The following is a 10,000-nucleotide window of genomic DNA, read 5'->3' on the forward strand; positions in this document are numbered from 1 at the left end:
TTTGTTATGATTACTTTGTTCTTCACAACTTACGTTTCGTGGGTGACTAAGAAAATACAATATTCCATTATCAATAAGATAAGAAGGTTTAGCAAAGTCATCAAGCTCGTCTGGCCAAAAGGTTTCTGTGAAAAATCTATGAAGACTAGGATCATTCTTCTGGCTGACTGACACAAGAAGAATCACTAATGGTAACATCCTTATTCTTCTGTTTCTGAACACTAGCTTTGCCGTTACGAAATAACACTTTAAGAACCAAGCGTTCCATCTACTAACATAGGCTCTCGTTTTCGGGCCACTCGTGTTACTGGATTTACCGGCTTATAGCATACAATTACTTTTTCAGTATTCTTGCCAAAAATCCCACAACAATGGTTAGTCGAAGAACATTGATATATTCGACTAGACCTTGTTTTGTTTTGGGAACATTACTTTTATTTTGTGAGTAATGTAGGTCAAGACGAATACATTTCATAGATTTTCGTTTATGTATAATCCTCTCCTGCTTTTGAATGGTATTCGATTCTTCTCGTGGGAGTTCCAGTCTCTTTTGTTTTTCCGTCCCGGCTCCATGATCCTTCCACACATCGCTCCAACGCTATTTCCCTCTCGAGATATATATTGATTGCGTGCCATTCACTCTCCTCCCTTGACAGAAGTTATTGCAGTACCTTTTTCTTTTGTTACCCAGTGCCGTGATTATGCTGATGTTTCCGATGAAAATTATTATGGATTTTTATTAAATTGTTGAATGATTGATTTAGTATGGAAATGAATCTGGTGAAGTTTCTTCGCGTTGAAGGCATTTTGCTTGTTACGTTTTATTTTCTACTACATTAGTGTTGTGGTCGATGTAAAATATTCCAAGGACACTTAATTAATTATTCAAGCGAAAAATAAAGTTTTTATTTTATTTTACTTTGCCCCTGACCCTCCATGTCAGAAACAGCAAAGGCCAGCACTTCCCGGCTTCCGAATCCCCTCTTCTTTTTTCTCTGTTTGTGAGATCTTTCCGCTATGTATCCCCCACCCAAGGACTTCCCCAAGTGCAAGAACCATTGAGTGTCCAAAGACTAGCATGTTTTCATGGTTTTCCTGGCATTCGGTTTTTTCCACCTTTTTCATCTGACGGACATACATCTTTAAACTGACTTTCTTTCTCCTCAATGCTAATTTGATTTCGAAAGTTGGAAGTTTTAGTCTCCATTTTACCGCTGAAAGTTTCGATTCTCATCATCTGCAGGAATTTTAAGCCCCAGACTGAAGTTTTGCGGATTCATTCTGATGATTTTTTAGGAAGTTGAAAAAGATAACACAGATACTTGTAGTAGTATTATGAAGCCTGGGTATTCCGAAATTGTCGTTTTATATCATCTTTCTCAAGTTTTGGTTTGGTATATCTTCTGTCGCATCTCATATTCGGAAGCAAATTGTTCGTAATTATTACATTCGTATATCTTCATTGACATTTTTCTCATTTGTCGATTAATTCCTTTTTGTGTAGGTATATTTCTCATGAGAATTTATCTTCATCACATTACTTCTATGGAAATCTCTCTTGCCTTCTCCCGCCTGTCTTTTTGGTCATTTTGAACTTGCATATGTTTCAGCATTCCTTTTCTCTTTCTAACTCCCCTCAGAAAAAAGTAATTAATTTCGCCTTCAAGTTCGAAGCTCTTCATATAAGTCGTTAGGGGAAGACGGAACAGCATCGATTGGTGAGAGAGAGTTAATAATGGTGACTATAATCGTCCATATGATTCGGGTCAAGAGGCTCAGGGCTCTGAAGGCCTGTGAGTTTCTTACCTGTTGACTGGGTGGGAAGGGAATGTCCGGAATCTTCTTCAAGTGCAAGCAGGGGTGGATGTGTCTGCCCAGTCGCTCTTGTGAGAGAGACCACCAAGAACAACCGAATGCCGTTGACATATAAACCTATTGAAAAACTAGCTGGCAAGGCGCTGGACTAGTAACATCATTAAAACAAAAAACGTGTTTTTACTGGAGTGGAAAAGCCTATTGTATGTATGCATGTATATATGTAGCGCGTGTATGTATGTACACTGTGTATGTATTTCACCAGTTCGAAATGTATTGAGGTATGATACGAAGAAGTTGCGTCCAAATTCTGTTGCTTTGTATTTATTCAGAATATCCTAATAGAGAGAGATGAGAGAGAGAGAGAGAGAGAGAGAGAGAGAGAGAGAGAGAGAGAGAGGCCCAGCAACCTCTCCTAGCCCAAAAGAGAGGGATAGGGGTGACATCCACCAGAATGTAGTGATCTTTCGTATCCCCGCGGCGTAATGCCGATGAACATTACAAAAAGAAAACAAACAAACAAACGCAACCGTATGATCCGGCTCGGATTGCAGAAGGTTGTTTTTGCATAAAATATAAGTTCATTCCCCATTTTCGTGTACCTTGCGGGGCTCTTTTTATCCTCCATATGCTCAGTCCTTTGGCACAGCGAAGGCCATTTGTATGATATGGTTGGCTGCTAGATGGTTCCGGGCAGACAGATTTGTGGCAAGATGGAATATTTAGCTTTGTCTGCAAATAATCTCTCTCTCTCTCTCTCTCTCTCTATTGGTATTTTTAGAAAATTATAGATTCTCTATCTTCAAGTCATTCCACGTAGCTTGTTAGTCTCATAGGGAGCTTTCGCCAATGACAACATTGAACAGATCTCGTTTAAAAAGTCTGCACGGAATGGAAAATGAAGACTTTTATTATTTTTATATGTACTATATACGTAATGTCTATTTAGTAGCTACTTTCTCGTGCGTATACATACGTATATGTATACACGATATATACTATATATATATATATATATATATATATATATATATATGTGTGTGTGTGTGTGTGTGTCTGTGTCTTATACACATATGTATATGTATACACGAATATATATATATATATATATATTCGTGTATACATATACATATGTGTATAACTGACTCACGAAAGTTAGGAACGTGATAAATCCATAAATAGAGATATATGCCACGAATGAAAATAAACAACAGAGTATCTGCGAGACCTTTCGACGTCCAATCGTCCTTTACTAAGCAGATGAACTGCTTAGTAAAGGACGTTTGGACGTCGAAAGGTCTCGCGGATACTCCGTTGTTTATTTTCCTTCGTGGCATATATCTTTATTTATATACATATGTGTATACGCACAAGTAAGTAGCTGCTAAATAGACATTACGTGTATAGTCCATATATAAATAGAGAAAGACTTTATTTCCATTCCGTTCAGACTTTTTATTTAAAAGAGCTCTCTTCAATGTTGTCCTTGGCGAAAGCTCCCTATGAGACAAACAAGCTACTTAGAATGACTCAAAGATAGAGAATCTATGATTTTCTAAAAATGTTGAGTCTTCAGTGAGCATCCGTTTGAAGTTCAGTTTCTTTTTTTGCAATTGTTTCTTATGCTGATGTGCCTTTCATGCCGTGTTTATCACTGATATCTTTTTCCATCGTGAGAGTTTTCTCCTTTCGTCATTAACTTTTTTTTTATTTTGATAAAAGAATAAAAAGAAGCAAAATTGGAATAGCCTTGAGAAAAAATGGAGGATGATTTGCATTGCTGTTGCAGTGAGAAAAGAAAATGATTGATCACTTGAGCAAACAAAGGACGCAACTCTGGTTTGTTTTGTCTCCCTCCCATTCGTGTAATTTCTGTCTTTCATGAACCGAATGAAGAATTTGGAACCCCAGTGGCGGTGTCAGAAGACGGAATGTCCTGTGTGATAACAGTTTACTAAATTCATCGTCGAGTCGTGTACAAAGACAAACTAATAATATTCCAAGAGTGAAGTTATTCGTGTTCCTTTCTTCATACTATTTTTTTCCTTAGTATCATATTTATCCGTTGGCTCTCTTGCTCGTCATCTCTTGCAAGATTGCGAGAACATGATTTTTCTCTTTCTAGTTTTTATTTATTCATAGTGCATCTATCATTATTTGTCCGTTCATTTATTGTTTATTGAAGAAGTTTTCACTTAAGATACATTTGCTTTGGATTGCTATTTACATAAATATTATACTTACTTATTCGGTTGGCATCTATTCTGGTGATTTTTGTTGATAAAAACAGTAATAAATATGATAGGAAATGATTCTATGGAAACTTATGTTTTTAATTTGATTATGTATGATTAATGATTAATGTTATGAAATAAAAATCCATTTAAAATAATGAGCTGAAGCAGTTTTAATATTAATTCATTTTTATCTTTTCTTTCAGGTATGGTTGAAGTCATCTGAAGGATAACTTAGCAGGTAAATAGAATTGTATTGATGATCGTATACATAATTGATTGTTTACAACATAAATGACGGGATCAACAAGCACGACTGTGTAGGTAAGGAAATAAGGGTATTGGGAATAAGCACCTAAATAGTGTCAGTTTTATCGCGTTCCCTGCTACCCATGTATTGTTGGTAGGTTGGCAGAGGTTATCTGTCTGTATTGCCTTCCGCTTACAAAAGAATTTACGCGATGGAACCCATTCCCCATTGTCTGCCCTCCTGACCAGGCCTTTTGTTGGCTTCCATTTTATTATGTCATTGGAAACCCTTCTCCTCCATTCATTTCTTGCCAGAGATAAAATGGGGAACCCTTTCAAGGACCTTATTCTTCATTCTTGGGAGGGAGGGAGTTAACAATCCGGGAATTCCGCCTTCTTGGGATGTTCCCCAGTACATGGAAGGCGTTAAGAATGCCATTTGGTCTATCTCATACATACATATATATATTATAATATATATATATATAATATATATATATATATATATATATAATATTATATATCATATATATATATATATATATATATTATATATATATGTGTGTGTGTGTGTGTGTGTGTGTGTGTGTGTGTGTGTGTAGGTGTGTTGATAAATTGATTAGAAACATGGAGATCCTGGATCATCTCAGTACGTAATGGGCGAAATATTTTTGATTTTTTTAAAATTTATAAGTGCATTTACAATTGATGTATTTTAAACATATATATATATATATATATATATATATATATATATATATATATATATATATACTTTATATTTAAGCTAGGTCTGAGAACAGCAGTCTTATAATTACATTATCTCGCCTCATCTCAGGATGAATAACTTTCCTCCGTCTAAAAGTGATTGATGTTTGTTATAATATTATTTCCATTTTTGTTTTTTGTATGTCTAGATTTACTTGGGTGTGTACCGCGTGCATAGTCACTCATTTTCCCTCCCTTTAGGTAAATTTTCAAAAGCGGTGGATCGGTCAAGAAATTTGATGTTTAGTGAGAGGTTTTTGTGAAAGTGATAAAAACGCCGATTTTCACTTTGGGTAGTAGTGTGCGATACCTTATTCTCCACTGAGGTCTGCGATTCTCTTGTCTGCCGTTTCATAACAGAGTATGTTTAGATGATTTTAAGTCATTTTATTCCCAGTCTGATAACTTTTAATTTTGGCAACCTAGGTATAAAGCTAAAAGTTTGGGATATTTGAAGGACCCTCATGTAGTTCCTTCAGTCGTAGAGTAGAATTTGAAAAGATGTCATCAGAGATATATTTATTAATCTCATTTATCGAAAATGATTACTGGTTGTTGCTATCAGTTTTACGTTCAATCAATTTGACTGTTTTAGAAGTTGGGCTCAAATATCAGCTTACTTCTCATCACTTAATATTTATACGGAAACTTTCGGATTGCTTGTCCTTGAGAGAGAGAGAGAGAGAGAGGAGATGAGAGAGAGAGAGAGAGAGAGAGAGAGAGAGAGAGAGAGAGAGAGATTGCTGGTTTTTTCCGTTAATAATACAAAACTCTGCACTTCCAATGAGGCGCTGTAACCTTCATAACTGTGTATCAGGTGTTTGTTGACATTGACCTTCCTGATTTTCCTATGCATACTCTTGTTGTCCTTGGACAAATTTCTTTAAATGTCCGTTTTTCCGGCTTGCTGTCATTTATGAACTGGTTAATTCCTGATATTATTGGGATAAGAGGGATTAAATTTCTAAAGTGCCGAGTCCTCCTGTTACCTTAATACTCTAAGCGTATATATATAGTAAAATCTTTCAGTAAGGCTTTCATGGAGATCCTTTTTGATAAGTATGTATCTGTTATAAGTAAAATATGCAATAATTGTAATTTACGTCAGTTTGGCTCTCTTAATGATATTTATCAGTCGTCTAATCTCGACGAAGGTTAGATCGCTTGAAATCCGCGGGTCAAGTACTATTAGCTTCATTCATTCATTCTAGAAATGAATAATGTTTGTTGAACTTGATTAGATTTAATGACGTTTGCTCAAACGGGATATTTAGTCGAAATGTTGATGCTGACTCATTTCTTATAATGCTCCTTGATTAATGTAGGTGCAGAGAATTCAGATTAAATATATATTCTGTGACAAGAAATCTTGCAGATATCAAAGAAGAGAATTAATTTCTTTTGGACGTGGTCATACAAGGAGGATTTGAAACTTCATCCTATCCTGACAATGACTGATATAGAAAATTGGTGTTGCTGAATATGAATAACGTTGTCAAATAAATCTGTAGGAAGTGGACGTGTAAAATAGATTACATGGGCTGGAGGGGAGAAGATAATTGAATGCCTGATTGAAGAGATGCAAGCGAATGGGAGGAAAATGTTCATAAAAATGCTCGAGGGAAGGAGACTTGACGGGAAGAAAAATGCTGAAGACAAAATGCCCTACAGAGACTTGATACAGGCTGTGATTAAGGTAACTCGTAATATTACTAGACGTTGATAAATGTTGATTTACATCACCGGGTTACTGTATATACGTGCTCGCTGAAACTGTGGGTATGAAATTCTAGTGAGTGAACGAAAGCATGTGATGTCAATAATTGAGAGCTCCAGATAAAGTGACAGCTTACAATAATTAATTTCCATCGTGTTTATTGATATTAAAAGTGAAGCTTGATTAAAAGGAAGAACATCTCACCATGATTGCCAATTTCATGTGCGGAAGCATCAGAATAATATCGTTCCTCACGCCGTTCAGAGTAAGACACCTGTGATTGTTACATTATTCACAAAGTTCGGCTACGTGTCTCGGTCTCCACGTGAAGCAAAATCTTGGGACTTCACCGCACATCCTTCACAGAAAATAGACAAGATTTGTTACTTTGTGTTTGTTAATAATTCTATTTTTGTATTGATCGCTGTTTATAATAGTCATTATGGATGCTGCCGTTCAAGCTTATGATACATGAAATTTCCTATATATACGTGTATGTATGTAAAAATATATGATATGTGTGTATAAAATATATATATATTATATATATATATATATCTATATATATATATATATATATGTGTGAGTCTGTGCGTGTGTGTACATCCTACTGTTTAAAACGTTGTGTGTAAAGTAGTGGCCCTTATATAAGCATGCAGAATGAAGCCACTGGAAGATAAATAACTTAAGAGTCGGGACTTACCGTCTAAGCCTTCTCTTACATTTCCGTCACTTTGAACGGTACGGATTTGATAATATATTCAAAATTAGTTAGGATTTTCGACAGCCTCGTGAACTTAAAAGAGGAAGGTCGTAGGGCAACGAAAAATGTGTAAAACCTAATTGAGCAAAGTAGATTTAAAGATTGTCTTGATCTTCAGGACCTGCAACTTGGGAGTTTCCAGCTTCAAAAACAAAAATGTACACAATCTCCCTGTATGAGATGGACATTGGTCATTCTTTCAGGTGAAATAGACAAATATGTTTAAAAGGCTGCCTTTAAGGCTTAAATTAGTTTGGACGTTGTTTTTCGTGGATGGCGTTATTCATCCAAGCAAATAAGTAAATTAATTAGCATCAGTAAGTACCTACACCTGCTGAAATTTAGTTTCAAAGAGAGGGTCTCTGAGGTGTAAGTAATCGGAATTACGATCCTAATTTGTGTGAGCGTGTACGCGGTACACTGTTTTAAAACGATATTATAGGTAACAATTTATAATGCAGTGCGAAGAAATTGGAGATACTATGGTAATTCAGGTTTTAGATAAGTTTGCCCATATGTGTTGCAAACCGCTTGATCATCGAATGAAGAATTATGTTATTGTTATTTCTCCATTGCAACGTTATGTATGAAAATAGCTTACATTGTATATTTTGCATTGAAATTTGTTCGATATAAGTGGCAAATAATGGAAAAATCATATGTGCCGTTGTAATTGAAGGACATCGGAGTTGCGTTTTCAGGAGGCAATTTAGAAATCAGTCTGTATTTTTGCTTCCGTGTAATGGAAAGTTACTTTCGAATTCTCATAGGAGATGATGATTCGTGGACGCTCCAGTAATGGATCCCTTTCACACGTTTAGTTTCGGTGAGTACGTATGAGTCGGGTGGGTTATACGCGGCTCGTAAATTTTTGTGATTGTCGCTTAATTAAACTCTCTCTCTCTCTTCCGCACAAATACTACATGTGTATATATATATATATATATATATATATATATATATATATATGTATATATATATATGTGTGTGTGTGTATGTGAGTGTGTGTGTGTGTGTGTGTGTATGTGTGTTATGTGCTTGCAGCTTCCTTTATCATTACAGATATTAAGTCAAAATATCACTTGCTATCCATTTCATTGTATCTTTGAAATAACTTCTACCCAAAGAGGATTATAATTGATAAGTGCTTCTGTCCCGGCTAGGATTTAGATCAGGGCCTTCGGTTCAGGAACACATGAGTCTGACTTAATCACTCGGCTGCCAAGATTTTGGATTTGTACAGAAAACTGCGAATGCCTTGAGGAGGAATTTGGGCCCTTGGGTAGGAGGAAATTCCGCCTAGGACTTTTTTTCCCTACTTCACAGAGATCATTACAAACATTCAGACTGAATTACAGCATAAACATATTTATGCTAATACATTTTTATTGCGTAGCTTTCACTGAGATTGAAACAAAGGATAAAGCTCACTAAAGTATTTGTTTTTTTTTTTTCAAAATAGTAAAGATTAGATTACATTTTTAATATAATTCTTTTATTTGGGGAATTAAAAAAGCCAGCTCAGAAAATAGTCGATATTCATTGTGCAATATTTCTGGTCGAAATTTAGTATCTGCGGTCTTACTAGTAAAAGCCACTTTCTCCAAAACAGTTATATATTTGTAAATTTCTGCATCCTTAGATTGTAATCGTGTCATTGGAATTCCTTGTTTTTACAGTTTCCCAAAGACTAGACAAAATATCATGTTTCTTCCTTAAATTTAGGGTAATAATGTTGGATGCACGATAGGACAGTCACCGGATTCAGGTGCTTCTTTTTATCTGGCCTCGTTCAGTATTTCTGACCCCGCCCTGATGGTCACAACCTCCACGTTTCTTACCTTTCTTGTGGAAGGCAACTACGACAGCGCACAGGGATCATCCTTCTAACCTTGCCAGCCTGGGTTGTTGCGAGAAGATGTTGATTCAGATTGGGGTGTTTCCTTTTATTTGCCTCTGATGTTTCTGTTTGTCTTGAAATGGTCTAAAAATTATCATCTATATCAAGAATTGGCGACTTCGACTGCTTGCGAATAAAATAAAAAAATACATAAATGAAATCAAGTCTTTGGGTCGCTATTTTAATTGCGTCCCATATTCGTGAAAGGACTCGAAAGTCACGCAGAGATCCTGATGATCACGTTGGAGATTTGCGAACTTTGTTTCTAGTTTCATTGAGCTTAATACCGTTTTTTTTCTTTTCTTTTCTTTTTTTTTTGCGCCACTCCTACCTTTGCGAAATGATGATGATATTATTTGGCGTCTTATGTTTTTGGGTATTATAAATTTCGTCATCTTGTAGAATATTAGCAGTTTCTCCCTATATTGAAATTTCAGCACGTTTTATTACTTTAACTCTTATGATAACTATAATTAACGGCCAAAGAATCAGTCCTACATACCTTCTTCTACGGGGCTAGGTTCATCCCACTGGATTAAGGTCCGATTTTGGAA

General features: G+C 35.8%; 1 protein-coding gene across 6 annotated transcripts in view; it reads left to right on the forward strand.

Moving 5' to 3' along the window:
• Positions 1–10,000, forward strand: part of LOC135198012 (glycine receptor subunit alpha-4-like) — a 758,459-nt gene that overhangs the window by 453,866 nt on the left and 294,593 nt on the right. Inside the window, exon 1 of one of the 6 annotated variants that reach the window (XM_064225364.1) lies at positions 4,253–4,290. The exons of the other annotated variants lie outside the window; for them this stretch is intronic. The gene's annotated coding sequence lies outside the window, so the exon portion shown is untranslated. Of the gene's footprint in view, positions 1–4,252; positions 4,291–10,000 lie in introns of those variants that run through there. 6 annotated transcript variants of the gene reach the window in all.

The sequence above is a fragment of the Macrobrachium nipponense genome, chromosome 21 (assembly GCF_015104395.2).
Source record: "Macrobrachium nipponense isolate FS-2020 chromosome 21, ASM1510439v2, whole genome shotgun sequence".
In the NCBI taxonomy this organism is placed as follows: Eukaryota; Metazoa; Arthropoda; class Malacostraca; order Decapoda; family Palaemonidae; genus Macrobrachium; species Macrobrachium nipponense.